At 41.6% G+C, this 15,736-nt stretch overlaps 1 protein-coding gene across 1 annotated transcript in view; it reads right to left on the bottom strand.

The window, feature by feature from the left end:
• Window positions 1–15,736, bottom strand: part of Sgpp2 (sphingosine-1-phosphate phosphatase 2) — a 110,783-nt gene that overhangs the window by 8,008 nt on the left and 87,039 nt on the right. The gene's annotated exons all lie outside the window — the stretch shown is intronic.

Raw genomic sequence — 15,736 nt, 5'->3', positions numbered from 1 at the left:
TTGAATACACAAAGAGGTTTCCTTGGATGGCTGGGAAGGAGGCTTTTCACAAGATACTGCCAACCTTTGAATTTTTTATCAAGTGGTTGTGTTACCTTCTTTAAAAATATAGGTGAAGCCAGGTGCAGAGGTGCACATCTGAACTCCCAGGGACTCAGGAGGCTGAGGCAAGTTCAAGAACAGCCTGGAAAGATAAGCTGTCTCCAAATAAAGAATTAAAAACAGGCTGGGGATGAAGGTCAGTGGTAGCGCACCCCTGGGTTCAATTCCCAGTACCAAGAGGAAAAAAAAAGGAAACTATGTAAACACTTTAACGTTATGATATATTAGTAATAAGTTAACAAACAAAAGCCTTGTCACCCTGTGAAATGAATCTAAAGAACAGAATTTTAATGCTACTGAAGTAGCAGTCATAAACTTTATAAAAATAAAATCAGTGGGTGAGGTGGTACACACCAGTAATCCCAGCTTCTCAGGAAGCTAAGGCAGGAGGATTGCAAGTTCAAGGCCAATCTTGGTAACTTATTGAGACCCTGTCTCACAATAAAAAGGGGTGATGGGTACAGCTCAGTACCCCTCAGTTCTGTGTTTTATAGATCAGTCAAAATCCAGGGGCCCGGATGCTGAGCAGCGGCAGAATCCCCTACAGCCTCTGGCGGGTCAATTCTGCTCATATCATGTGTTTCAAAAGCCCTGCTTTCAATCCCCAGTACCAAAAAGACTGAAGAAAATAAAACATAAGTGAAATAAAATTCTACCTCTCCTTCTCCAAACAGGACTCTCCTCTCCAACCCTGCAGGAGAAGGGATCTCGGGAGCCTAGGTGCACCCTCTGCATAGCAGGGCCTGATAAAATGTCACCAGCTGGGGACTGAGAGCGCTTTGCGTATGTTTGAAGGGGCACTGCTTTCGAAGGAGGCAGAGCCAGCCATAGTGAGTTCAACACGGCAAACAAGCCTCTCTCCTCCCACAGAGGAGAGAAAATTCTGCTGCTCAGATGTCTCCATGCACTCAACTCAGGTCTGAGACCTGAGGAATTCAGAGAGGGTGAAAGAGTTATTTTGACTGATCTATAAAACACAGAACTGAAGAATGTTGTTTTGAGACTCCTCTGGTAGAGGGACCTCCAAATGGAAGAATCCATCCTTCCTCGTACCCCATGTGTGCACAGTGACAATGCCAGACATTATGGAACCTCCTGGCAGTGGAAAACCAGAACATCTGTATCCCTCACGATGCCCCTGAAGCTGAGTCAGTCATGGGACACAACTGCTTGGCTTGGTGGGCAGCTGAAGCCATGATGGTATCATGAGGACCAGCAGGGAAGGGCTCAGGCTCAGGTGCCTGGCAGGAGCCCAGATGCAGAGCAGCGGCAGGATCCCCTACAGCCTCTGGCGGGTCAGTTTTGCTCATATCAAGTTGTTTCAAAGGCATATAGAGGACAGTGGGCAACATCAAGGTGCTGGAGGTCACAACCTCACCAGAGAGCAAGGGATCCAGCAAACCACCCCAACACCATGACAACAGAGGGCAGGTGGGACCATCTAAGTCATGAACACAGGCGAGACTTGCATGGAAAACTCCAGAAATATTGTGTGTAGAATTTCTGAAGATCTCCAGAGCTCAGGGTGATTCTGTGGTTGCTCAGAGAATTCATTGTACCTTTCTTGGAGGGAGTGGGAGAGTTCTGGATGGCACCCGGGGCCTTGGGCATGTTAGCCAAGCTCTCTCCCACTGAGCCACAGCTCCACCCCCTCATCTGATGATGTCCCCAGTCTGACTGATGGCAGAGGCTCAGACCTCAGACTGCTATCGGGTCACTCCTGCCTCTTAGCCCTCAACCACTGGTCACTGGGTTCCACAAGTCCCTCCTTCGTGCTGAAGCTCCCCCAATCTGCCCTCACCCCTGAGTGCCCACTTCTGCTCCCCAGAGCCTGGGCCCTTCATCTCTGCTCTGCCTGCCAATTCCCAGGTCAGAGCCCTCATGCCTGTCTCCATGGCCGATGTTCTCAGCTGTCCTGAATCACGGAAATGAAGTCGGTATACCGATGCCAATTCCGACCCAATGTGTGACCCAGCCTCTGCAATTTAACACTCCAAGGTACAAGGTAATTCAGATACAGTGAGTCTAAGTATAAAAAAACAAAAATAAACCAAAAAACAAAACAAAATTAGAGCCCAGAGGTTGGTAGAATCCTGAGGATAAGGGTTTAGTGAACCTGTCATCGCGGGATTTTCTCTCACTGCTTTTCCATTTGAACTTTCTGCTCCACCCAGATAGGTCTCCGTGCTTTTCTTGAACGTGCCTGGTACTCTGTTACCGTCAGAGCTTCACATTCTTTTCAGGTATAACACTCTTCCTCTGTCTCTACCTCGTCGGTTCCTCTAAGGCTCAGCTCAAAAGCTAGTTCTTTCTAAGATATCTTCAGAATCCTCACTGTTGGGATCTCTCCTTCTCCCTCCCCTTCCCTGAACTGCACCTGGACAGACCTGCTTAATATCACTTGCCAAGGTGCCTTCATCTTGCCCCTTGCAGCAGTTACGGGTTCCCACACTCTCCTCCAGGTTGATGATAAATCCAGTCCAGTATGCAGGTCCCTTACATCTCCACGTCATTCCTCAAATGTATAGCAGACATTCGGTGACTGAGAGAATGTAATTCCCTTCTCTTATACTGAATATCTATGATATTTGGTACCCATTTTTTCAACATATAAAAATAATTTTGCCCTTCTTTCCTTGGTCTGCCTTTGTAATTGTGGTTACCAAATTCCCTGACATCTGGTTGGAATATTCTTTGTGAACTAATTCTGTTCATCTTCAATCCATCAGGAGGCTGGACTATTTTGGTCCACAGCCCCAGCATTGGAGGCAAAAATAATTTTAGTGAACATGGCTGCTGGAGTAGGTTTCTAAAGTCTTTCTTCTAACTATATGCTCGGGTTTTCAGCCATAAAAGGTGATTTGTAATAAAGATATTCAAGTATTTTTGTAAGGAGAATACTTGAACCATACGAATGAGGTTTCTAACTAGAAGGCTCTAAATTTTTTAAATAAAATTATTCTAAACCACTTCTAAATATAGACTGCAAATGGCTCAAAAAAATGAAAACAACTTTTCACATTAGTTTTTTTTTGTTGTTATTGTTGTTGTTTTACTAAATTCACAGAAACTAAAAAAACTCCCAAGATGTCCATCTCTAAATTGGATCTGCTATTTTGATTTTTACAAACTCAGTAATCAGGAGGTGGTTTCTCTGGAACTGCACCATATTTGGCACAGTATGTGGGGCCACAGGGAAAAGCAGCTTATAGTTCTGAAGTCCAGCAAAGGCAAGCGGGAGGACAGATGACAGGGGACAGAGAACAAAGGACCAATGTGGGGAGGCCAGCCAGCGTGTACCAACAGGTGGATCCAGGGGTGGATCAAGAGAAAGGCCAGTGCACATGGTTTAGAGGGAGAAATAAAATATCCGGAAGAAAATATAAAAAGCAAAAAGGTAAAAGATAATGGGGCAGAATGGGAAAGACAGTAGAATGAATCGGACGTTACTTTCCTATGTTCACATATGAATGTGCAACCAGCGTAAGTTCACGTCATGTACAACCACAAAAATGGGACGTTATACCCCGTGTGTGTATGATACGTCAATATATACTCTACTGTCCTATAGAACTAAAAAGAACAAAAAAAAATTTAAGTGAAAAAAAGATAATGGTGCAAAAAGCTTGATAACAAGAAGACATGCAGGTAAGAGAGGCAAAATAAATATTCTTTACTTAAAAAAAAAAAACCTTTAAATTCCTTTCCATGGAGGAAGATAATTAAACTACAAAGTATACAAAATATTCAAACATTAGATCCAGCAGTTTCAGTCCCAGGAATTTATTCTATGAAAATAATTCAAGAAGATAATAAAACTACTCACAAAGTTCTATGTATAGGGATGATTCTTGTTGGATTTTATTTTAACTCATGACAATTAAATCCAAAAAGTAACACGTGCTCCATTACAGAAAAATTAGAAAACACAAAGCAAGCAAAAACAGGGGAAAGAATGGAGAATATATAATAATAAGACAAATCTGAAAAGAAATAAATCAAACACATTACGTTGCTTACACCAAAAGCAAGATAAAAATGCAAACTGCTTTCCCATTGAATAATGTAGCAGGAACATTTTCCACATGAAAATATATATTTCTGCAGCCTCATTTTTTAATGGCTTCAAAGTAATCCTAAGTGAGATGTATCAAGCAGAACACAAAGACTGATCCCAATTTCATATAAATAAATACCTGCATGCATAGATAAAATGTCAGAAGGAAATGAACAAAAATGTTAATAGTTTTTGCTTCATGGGAATGTCACAGGTGACCCTCATCTTCTCTAGGCTCTATGTGCAACATTCTTCATATTTCCTACACTCATTGCCTGCTGTTTTTATTACAGTAAAAAATACAGTCAAGGAGAAAAAAAAAATCAGGATGTTGAAATTAGAATATTTCAAAATAGACTAAAGTAGAAATAGTTAACTGATGCTTACAACTTTCACATCATGCCAAAAAAGAAATGTGTCCAAGAATCTAAATGAAAATCAACATACTATCCCTCCTGATCTAAGTAACATTAAAAATAAAGGCAGATCTCGAGGTTTGAAATACAATCAACTTCTGATTCAATCTACCATCCAAAGTTTAAAAGCAGCCTATTCAAGTCTTTGAGACCAAAAAAAAAAAAAAATCATTGCATGTAACCAACATTTTCCAAAATTAAAATGCGAACGAACTTAAATCCATTCGATTGTTATACCTATTCTCACTTTCAGTTATAAAACTTGGCATTTAGATGAAAACTTGAGCTTTATCATATTTCACTATAGATGACAATAATAGGGACAGGCAACCTACAGTGTTCAGAAGAGAAGGCTGAGAGCTAAACCAGTGGCAGAACACATCTTCGTGAATGCTTATAAAAACATATCAAATAGAATGTTTTTATCCCTAGCCAAATAAAACATTCCTCCTTTTGGTAAATGTCTCTAGAAATTTCAAGTGGAAGGCCTGGCCCTGAGAACTCTCCACATTTACGAATTCTGATCCAATGTCACATTCCCATATGCAGTTTACTGCGACCAATTTACATTCTATCTCCAAACATCTTCACTGAAGAATGCTATTGAGCAGGCCAACACAGGCAAGGTTAGCGGGCGAGAAAGAAAGAAGGGGACAGAACAAACCCTTTCATTCAATTGTTAGGAAAGAATGCATTCAGATCTTAGAACTATTTATGCTGAGAACTCTATGATTCTGGCATCTTCCCCTCTGCCCGGTCCCCTGCTGCGAATGTGAAGGGCCTTCTCTGCCCTTGGCTGCTCACAGAGCGAGCTGAAGCCAGGAGCTGAGTAAAAGCCAAGACCCACTTCTTTGCAGATACCGTGAGCGTTTTGAATGCAGGCAGACGCCGACGTTGAAACAAGCCAACGCAAACCCAAACCCAAACCCTGCTGTTATTCAAAAAAAATCATTTCAGTTATAGGTCAATCAATGTTTCCTAGTTAACAGACTCAGAATATTTATTCTTTTCTATGTTAGCTAACAATTAATGAGATTTCTGAGAATGGTGCTGATGATATTCAACAGAAGCCAAATAGCAGGCGAGGGGCAACGTTGTTCATGAATATGAATATGAATGATTACAGAGAGAAACCTGCAAGTTATGCAATTAGCATTTGTATAGGGAATAAAAAGTGAATGCATAAGTTCAAAAATATTAATTTCCTTCTGAAGCGCATTGATGTCCATAGAAATCAGTAAAAGCAGGTAGCCGAGTCCAGAACACATGGTATGAGGGCAAGCAACAGATTCTGATGATGTTAATGGGTCTTTGAGTGGACACCGTCACTGAAGCTCTTGCTTTGAATGTCACGACTGTCCTCAAAGGCATCTAAGATGTCCCAAGGTTGTTGCAAATTCAAAAGACTAAGGATCACTAGGCATGCAAATTTATGGTGCTAAGACAGAAGACTTTGGGAAAAAAAAATACTTTTAAAAATTGGAGTAACTATATAAGGTATAAAAAGTAAGCCAGCTTTTACTTTCTGCAGTTATAGAATAAATGCCCACCTGGAAAGTGAGTGTATGTAAAGCTTTAGGAGAAATTATGTTGACATTTTGGACAAAAAAAAAAAAAAGATTTTTAAAAGTGTGTTAAGAAAAAATTATATAAAACAAGGACATGAGGGAAAATAGTCATTTCAATGTCATATGGGAGCAAAGGCCACCTAAGGATTATAGAAGGGAGAGAACTTGACTCCACTCACTGTTTACTATTGTTTCAAGTTCTTGGACTTAGTGAAGTGATAGGTTCACCAGTTGGGTTTTGTCTGATTGAGAGGCCGGTACTTGCCATTGTCATAATGATGCTTCCAAAGTACATTTTTTGTTCTATAGAATAGTAACCCTTGGGCATAGAGCTCATTTTGTACATAAGCCAGCAATCTTAATGTAATATTTCTTTATTAAAGTGTCCATACAAGCCAGGCCCTGGCACACACGTGTCTGGAGGCAGAAGCCAGAAGATCAGAAGTTCAAGGCCAGCTACAACAACTTAGCAAGACCCTGTCTCAGAAAAAAAAAAAAAAAAAAAAAAAAGGACTGGGGATGTAGCTCAGTAGTAAAGCATCTCTGGGTTCAACCCCCACTACTAAAAAATACATATATATTTTGTTTATAAAGATTTACTTGTTCCTTCATTAAATCTCATTGGCACCTTCAATAATTAAGGAGCCAAATAAGTGGTTTTGTTTGTTTTTGCAGCATTAGGGATGAAACCCAGAGCCTTGCACACACCAGGAACTATATCCACAGAACTTTTTACTTTTTGTTTTGAGGTAGGGTCTTGCTAAGTTGCCCAGGTAGAGCTTGAACTTGTGATCCTCCTGCCTCAGCCTCCTGAGTAGCCAGGATTACAGGCTTGCACCACCACACCCAGGTTAAATGAAACTTTGGACACATATTTATTTTATAGTTGGAAGAGACTTGTAATTTGACCATTCAAAAATTACACACTAAGCTAGGTCTGGTGGCTCCAGCCTATAATCATGGCTACTCAGGAGGCTGAGGCAGGAGGACGACTAGTTGAAGGCCACCGTAGGCAACTTAGTGACTCCTGTTTCCAAGACAAAATAAAAAGGGGTGAGAATGGAGCTCAGCAGTAAAGTACTTGCCTGGCATGTGTGAGACCCTGAGTTCAGTTGATCTCTAGAACTGCAAGAACATTAAAATAATAATAATAATACTCCTGGAAGTACATAACCATTTAATGTTTATTCAGATGACTAAAAGTTTGTAAAGGAAAGAAAATTCTCTTGGATGATTAAATGTGCATATCCCATGTGAAAACAATTGCAATTTTAATCTTTTTTTTTTTTTTTTGTAAGACATTGGTGTGCTAAAAAAGTATAGGGCAGGCAGCAGATATTATGTTTAAGGTGATGATATTGAAAAACCAGCCTCCACCTCAGAGCAAAGCCTGTCCAAGGAAGGGACATGACCTTTGTCCTTGGAAAGACCCACAGAGCACTCCTAGGCACATTCCCACTCTGCTAAGTGGTTTATCTACAAATAACAGGAGAGATCTGCTGCACCAGGTGTCCCTGATTCAGTCAGGCTAGGTGGGGACCCATTCCAATCCCCTAGCAGCCACCAATCACCATGAGACAGGGAAATACCTGGGATGCCAGATGACCCTCCCAGTAGTTTATGGTGTTGGGAAACTATGTAGTTCAGCAGGAACACCCCTCTTGGCTTAAACCAATCAGTTCTAATGAATCCGACTCTTGTAGTAACCAATCACCCCTACCCAACTTGTTCCCGCCAGTGAATGTGCTAATCATGTTTTAGAGTTGTTATTTGATTTTCCTGCGGTGTGTGATGATTTGCTAAGAGATGCTATGATGTATGTGGGGGTCCCTGCCTTCTCCAAAGAATGTATAAAACTGCTGCAAACCCTGGGCTCGGGGCCTCTCAGCGTCACCAGTTGCTGTGTCCACGCAGAGGACCAAGCTAGCTCACAATAAACACCTCTTTGCTGCTTACATCAATCTTGGGTCTCTGGTGGTCTTTTGGGGGTCCTGAATTCGAGCATAACAATATTATAAGGTATTACTGTATGCTTTTCATAATATCAATATTAACTAGAAAGATATTTGGGTATACTGTGTATTTCTAGACTTTCCCCCTTATACAGCATGATTTAGAAAATGATCGCTTGTTTGTCTTGCCTTCCCAGAATCTAACAAGTCCAAACGGCAGATCTTTATGAAACAAATAAAGTTTCCCCACCCATAATTCACATTAAAACGAACAGCGGTATGGAGGGTGAGTCACAGGGTTTGGCAGGTCAGTAGGATTATGAGGTTAGATCAAACAAGCTTGCAGGCAAGTTATAACATTGTTTTTGACAAGTGCTAAGCAGAATGATCAGGATGGGGAAGGGGCGATGGCTAGCAGACACAAAAGACCCTGTCAAACATCCAAGTGATTTTTCTCAAGTCTGGGTGGGCAGAGGGGCCTCAGAGCAACCAGAGAACAGAAGACAGTCATGTTCAATGTAATATAATTGTTAAACAGGCCCATGCAGGTCGGAATTTAATTGGCAGCATCGCTGGATTTGCTGGGAGATGGGCATCGACTATTTCAGTGCTTTTCAAACTGCTATCTCGCATTCAAATCCACCAGGAAGCATTTGAGAATGAGAGCTCTGGTAGGTCTGGGTGGGGCCTGAGAGTCTGAATTTCTAACAAATTCTCAAGTGACTCTGAGGTCGCCTGTCATGGTCACACACATTTGTGAGCAGCTAAATCACAGAGGCTAGCATGGGGTCTTCATGCTAAGTGGCATATCTGAGCTGCCAGTGTGCTTTTTGTGACACATATAAATGAATGCAAGCCCCTAAGTTATCTTAATGCACTTGACAGTGATATTGAAGTCTTTGAAAGGCCTAGACTGCTATTCTGACATAAAAATATCTGTGCACAGAGAGGTGCAAAAGGAATATCTGGAGAGGCTTTTGTAGACCCATGACTCGGGTGCTCACATTTAGAGGAGAAGCAAATCTACCTGTCCTTTGTGGCTGCTCCTGGGGAAGGCTGGCTGGCACCTTGGCAGCCTGGCACCCTGGGTGAAACAGATCTCCCTGAGGAACATGCACAGCCTTTCTCCATCCTAGGAACTGGAGATTTTTAAGATACTGGTCTTGCTTTGAAGGCTCTTCTGAGAAGTCAAACATGGAAGTTTTCTGATGAGGCTGGGCCATCTCGGTTATAGAGATTGTCACTTCCCTGTCATGAAGCATGCATCAAGGGCCAAGAAGGTGAAGGCATTGAGCTTTGTGATAGTGGGGAAGCAAATCCACCATGCAGCAGGTGCTTGGGTGTTTTCACAAATGTGGAGAGACCAGCTCAGGTGTGTGGTGTGGAAACCAAACAACGCCACAGGCCTGTGCCCGTGAAATGATTTTATGCAGGTGTTAAGGTTTTAAAAACATCAAGTCACTGCACTCACAGGAAACCCAATATGCATTTAAACATGTGGTATGTGAAGCGTTGATTCCTTGCCCAAGTGAGCAGGTTTAAGGAGCATTCCCACAGAGATGTAGATCTAGACCTCGGCAGTGTTTTGCTATTAAAATGAAGTTCTAGACCTTGAGCTGATTTCCAGAGCATAGAGACAAGCCAGCTCCTTCCTTTTCGACGTGTCTACTCTACCCCAATTTGCGTTCCTCAGATCAACAGCAGGACATATTTTGGTAACGAGGCCATTTCTCAGGCATTTGATGGTGTGATGGGTAAACCACACATTTGCCCTTTGGTGACTGGCTGAATAATGTGATTTTTCTCCACAGGTGACTTGACCCAGAGCAGCTTCTCCACACATTTAAGATGAATTGTTCATCTTGAAACAGCACTGCAGAGAAGGGTGGGTTGGATATTAATTCTGTTGAAAACTTGGTTGCCTTTTTCAATGGATTTTGGCCCAGAGAGTTACAATAACTAGGGGAATTTTAAAATCAAGGGTTTGCAAGTTTTAAAATTGATCCAAAACCATAAAAGGACAAAGAGATAAACTCTTTGGGACTTATGTATTTGTTTGATTGACAAAAAATATTATGTGATGTGAAAGAAAGGAAAGAAGGAAGGAGAGAGACACAGAACAAGGAAATACTCTAAGAAATGTGAGAAGAGTTATTTTTCATCAAAGTCTAAACTCTTCCTTTTCTCCTAGGAAATCAGGATAAATAATAATAATAGAGTTCAAATAAGAATCCACACACCTGGAAATAATAATAGAGTTCAAATAAGGATCCACACACTCCATAGCTCTCAGGCTTTTATCTTCAGTTGGCTGTTACTTATCAAGAATATACTTGGGTAGAGGAAGAATAAAACATAGTCTACTGAACAAAAATAGCTTCCTTATTTAATGTCAGGTTCACTTTTAAAATGCATTTCAGTATCAATTTAGAAATGAATTTAATTTAAATTAAGAAAATACCCACTATGTCAATGAGGAAAATAAATATCATATTAGAAAAAAAGTTACCTCCAAGCCCTTTGTCTGTAGCTAGGCTCCCACCCTGTGCACCAGTGGTACCACACTGTACTAGGTCTTTTTTTCCTTAACGACATATCATAGATGTCTTTTCATGATATATACATATATGTACACATGTACGTATCTATGTGTATACATATAAATTTATATATATATGTATATATTGATTTGTTCCACCGTTCTAGGGATTGAATTCAGGCCCTCACACATGCCAGGCAAGTGTTCTCTCAACTGAGCTACATCCCCAGCTGCAGAGAATTTTGTAAGGGTTTTATAATATTATGCTACTGTATGGAAACACAAAACTTCCTTTAACTAGATCTGACTGATGGACATTGAGTGTGTGTTCACTGTTTGCTACTGAAAGCGTCTGAACATGATGGAGGCATAGTGTGAATGGTCAGGAGGGGCAGGGAGAAAGTGAGGCACAGTGGCAGGTCCCTGCAGTCCAGTTACTTGGGAGGCTGAGGCAGCAGGATCACTTGAGCCCAGGAGTTCAAGACCAGCTGGCAATGTACTGAGACCCCATTTCAAACAAAACCAAACCAGGCTTGGATTCTGAAGTCAGAGGCTTTGTTTCGAGTCTGAGTTGAAACTCTCTCATCAAAGACATAACCTTGGGCAGTCTGCTTCACCTTTCTATGCCTTTTACAGATGGAGTAAAAATAGGACCTTCCTCATGGCGTCGTTGTTAACTTAGAAAGGAACCTAGTAGACCAACTATGTTCAATGGCACATGGTATGCAAGACCTCTACTCAGCAGACTGAGAAAATCCAAAGATATACATAAAGGAATGTCCTACACCCATGTGCTAGAGTACTCAGTATTGCAAAAGCTGCCAATTCTCCCATCCTGGTCTGCAGATTCAATTTAATCCATAACAATCTGGCATTAGGGAAAATGACAAGATGAGTCCAAAATTTATGTGGAAGTACAAAGAGCCAAGAATAGCAAAGGTAATTTTAAAGAACAAAGTTGAAGATATCTTCTCTGCCTGACATCAATATTTATTATGAGGTTCCAGTAAAGAGGACAGTAATAATAGCATGAATAGGTACAGAAGGTCTAGAGAGAGAGAATAAACAGACATTTGACTCGTGACCAAGTTGATGCTTCAATAAGTGGATAAAGGATGATCTTTTCAATGATGGTGCCTTGTAAATTGTGTATTCATACAGAACAAAAATAAATCACAAAATTAATTCCACGGAGATTGTAGATATAAGTAAGAAAAGTATTAAAAATTCTCAAATATAAAACAAAAGAATCTTCATGAACTTGTGGTAAGAAAAAATATCTTAAATAGGACACAAAAAGTTGTAACCATAAGGTGAAGATTGATAAATTAGATCACATTAAAGTAAAAAATACATGTTCACCGAAATACACGACCAAAAGCCAGGTTTGGTGGTCCATGTCTGAAACCCAGCGACACTCGGGAGGCCGAGGCAAGGAGGAGCACAAGTTTGAGGTCAGCCTTAGCAACTTAGTGAGAACCTGTCTCAAAATAAAAAAAAATAAAAAGATCTGGGGAGGTAGGTCAGTTGCTGAGCACCCCTGGGTCAAATGCCCAGTACTACCCAAAAGAAAAAGAAAAGATACTACCAAAGGAATGAAGAGGAAAGCCACAGAGTGGGAAAAGAAACTCACAGTACGACTCACCAAGGACTCAGTAAGAAAATGATCAACAGTTTGGTAAAAAATTTCGTAAAAGACAAATAAGGACTCCAAAAAGAGGACATCTAAGTGGCCAATAAACACATAAAAGGGGGCTGAATGTCATTTTTCAGAGATCAAAACCGAATGCAATACTGAGATACCCACTGGAATGACTAAGATGAGCGCCGTTAAGAAGTGAAGACAGGAATGTGGAGACCGGGCAATCCCTCACCTTACGCGGGTAAGAGTGTAAAGTGGCGCCGTTCTTGGAAAAACGCAGTGGGAGACACAAAAGCGGATCATCTACAAGCCTATGACGCATTCTACGACCACACTCAAGAGTACGACATACACTTTGCTCTAAAAAGCATAAAAAGCAGAGTGCAGAGCATCACTGCTTATCATATCCTCCAACTGGAAATGACCCAAAGTATGCACAGAAGGAACAAAGGCTGGGGTAGTCACATAATTGCATATTATACCATAAAGGTTAAATAAGTGGCATCTACCAATCTGGGTGAATTTCATAAACATAACAGGAACTCAACCAGTGTAGAAGAAAGCCCACTATAGGATTCTATTTACCTGAAATCCAACGTATCAGTGGTGCCAGAGATCTGGGGAGTGGGTACCTTCAGGGAGATGCAGGGTAGAGGGCACGAGAGGGCTGCCCAGGTGTGAAGATGTTCTGTTTCCTAACGTGGGTTCTGCTGACTGTGTGCTTTCACTCTCTTGAAAATTAATGGAACAGCACATTTATAATTTGTATGCTTTTTCAACATGTGTTGTACATCAGCATAAATTTTCTAAAGTTTTAAAAGATTTCTTATTTTGAACCAAAAGCCAGGGACCCTAGGATTGAAACCCACGTTTCTTGTCCTCTAATAAAAAAAAAAATTCAGCATCCTCTAGTAAAATATATTATCTTACACACCCAGATCCAAGAACCAGGTGGCAGGGCCTGTGTCCATGACATTTTTAAGTCCACAGGGGACTGTGGAACTTCCTTCTCCATCCCTGGCCACATCAGGATCCCATTTTTTAAAGGGAAAGCATGGAGCAGCAGTGTCTTGGGAAACTCTCACCAGGAGTCCCCTCTCTCCTAGGAACGCCCAAGTCCCCTGCGGCTTGACCCCCAGTTCCAAGATCGATTCTTATCTAACAGTAGCTGCCACACTCTACTCTTGGGGTCTTATCAGCACGATTGAGTTTCATGCTTGCACATTCTCTGCTGTTAGATGACACTTCCCATCCCATGTTTCACAAGTTAAAATTTCTTCTCACAGGAGAAACAAAATAGTGTTGAAAAAAATATTAGATATATGATCTTTCTTGGTATCCCAACGGCGAATGTGATATTCAGACTAGTGGCTAAATGTTGTCAAAACTCACTCAATAAAGTGCAGAGAAATGAGAGGGGAAAATAGATTTATCAACAGATGACAGATAATATTGATTGCAATCCACTCAACATTTATTGTGCTCTTACAGCCGGGCAACCTGCTGGGAACCGCGGGGGCCAGGTGGGTATAGAGAGGTTAAAAAAAAAAATAAGATTCTTACTTTCAAATGACACACAGTCTCCTGGGACAACCAGACATAAATATAACCAGTCATATATATACCTATGTCATAGCTTGTGCTTATTCCTAATAAGTGAGATGGATACACTAAAATGCAATATGACTTAAGGGACTTTGTAAATCTCTTAAGTGTTCCTTAATGTACTGACTGAAATAGAAATATCTGTGTTTAACATTAAAAGAAACAAAGACCAGCCAGGCACAGTAGTGCACACCTGCAATCCCAGCAACTCTGGAGGCTGGGGCAGGAGGATCACAAGTTCAAGGCCAGTCTCAGCAACTTAGCAATGCCCTGTCTCAAACACAAAACAAAGCAAAACAAACCTTAAAAAACAAAGCAAAGCAAAGCAAGCAAGCAAGCAAACAAACAAACAAAAACCGTTAAAAGGCTGGGAATGTGGCTCAGTAGGAGAATACTGACCTGGCATATGCAAGGTCTTCAGCTCCATCCCCAGCACCAAAAAAAGGAAAAAACAAAAAACAAAAAACAAAAACAAAAACAAACAAACAAACAAAAAACACAAATAACCACAAGTACACGCCAATATTTTCCTGAATTGAGCACTAGGGCAGAAATGTGTGTATATAGTTTTGCAAGGAGCCAAAGAAGTGAATCTTTTTAGAAATGATGTAAATATTATGTTTTGGTTAAGATTAAGTATATATAATATTCTGATCTTAGCAGTTTAATTAAGTATGATACAAACCAATGAGAGGTCAGGTTCATTTTACAAAAATTAAATTCACTGATTTTGAAGACAGTGCTTTTCTCCATCAAGAGAAGCATAGGATTGTAGATTTTATAGGAAAATTTCACCCTTCGATGAAACTGCCACACACTGTGTAATCCAAAAAGCCGGTGCCTAATCAAAGAAACACTTGAGAAGGAACCAAGGGACGAAGGGAGGAAGCAGATGGTTTCTATGAAATGTTTAACCAATCCCTTATTCTCAATGATTTTACCAGTAACCAGGCCTCAGCTGGGAAGAGACGCAGCCATGACTTCAGATCCGTGCCCTCTCCTTGTCTGGGGTGCTTTCTTACTTATTTGATGCAGTTTCAATACAATCCACACTTTAAGCACCCACACAAGCTCCCTCTGCCAATCTGGGTCTCAAGTGGTCTTTCTCGTGGAGATAAGCTACCTGCTTCCTGACAGCCCCCTGCCTGTCTGTCTCAGCCCTGTCTGTCTCTGTGGCTGGAGGCCTCCGCCGCTGGCCACCCAGCCCTAGGCCTGCTCCCCAGGTTCCTTCCAACCCTCCTGGGAGCCTGTTCATCCTAAGCTTTCAGAACAGAGGGAAACTGTGTCCCACTTGTGGCTTTTGGGCCAGTGTTGGGACAGGAAATTAAAAGTTAATTTGTTGACCAGGCACAGTGGCACATGCCTGTAATCCCAGTGGCTAGGGAGGCTGAGACAGGAGGATCCCGAGTTCAAAGTCAACTTCAGCAACAGAGGGGTGTGGGAGGCCATCCTCGCACGTGATTTGAGTCACCTCCCTGGCTGGGTGAGAGGCGCTTAGACACAGCTGTGTCAGAGCCTTCCCCACCCTTCTCCAGGTCCGAGGGCTTGTCGGTGCAGAGGCGTGTCTGGCCACTGCTCAGTCATCGCCCCTGATCTTGGGATGCTGCCCCCGTTAACCTTCATTGGATGGATTTGTTCCCCAATAAAAGTCCACTCCCTGGCGTTCTCTCTCTCTCTCTCTCTCTCTCTCTCTCTCTCTCTCTCTCTCTCTCTCTCTCTCTCTCTCTAGCGCGAGAGCGCTAGCCTCTTCAGTAAACCTCGCCACCGCATTAGGTGGCTGGAGGCTGGAGCTAGGAGAAGCCATCAGGAGCGGGTTTTAAAAGTAATTAGACTCTTGTCTCTTTAATTTAAAACT

The sequence above is a fragment of the Ictidomys tridecemlineatus genome, chromosome 7, assembly GCF_052094955.1.
Source record: "Ictidomys tridecemlineatus isolate mIctTri1 chromosome 7, mIctTri1.hap1, whole genome shotgun sequence".
In the NCBI taxonomy this organism is placed as follows: domain Eukaryota; kingdom Metazoa; phylum Chordata; class Mammalia; order Rodentia; family Sciuridae; genus Ictidomys; species Ictidomys tridecemlineatus.
The sequence above is the reverse complement of the archived record's forward strand: the minus strand, read 5'-3'. Positions and strand labels throughout refer to the sequence as shown.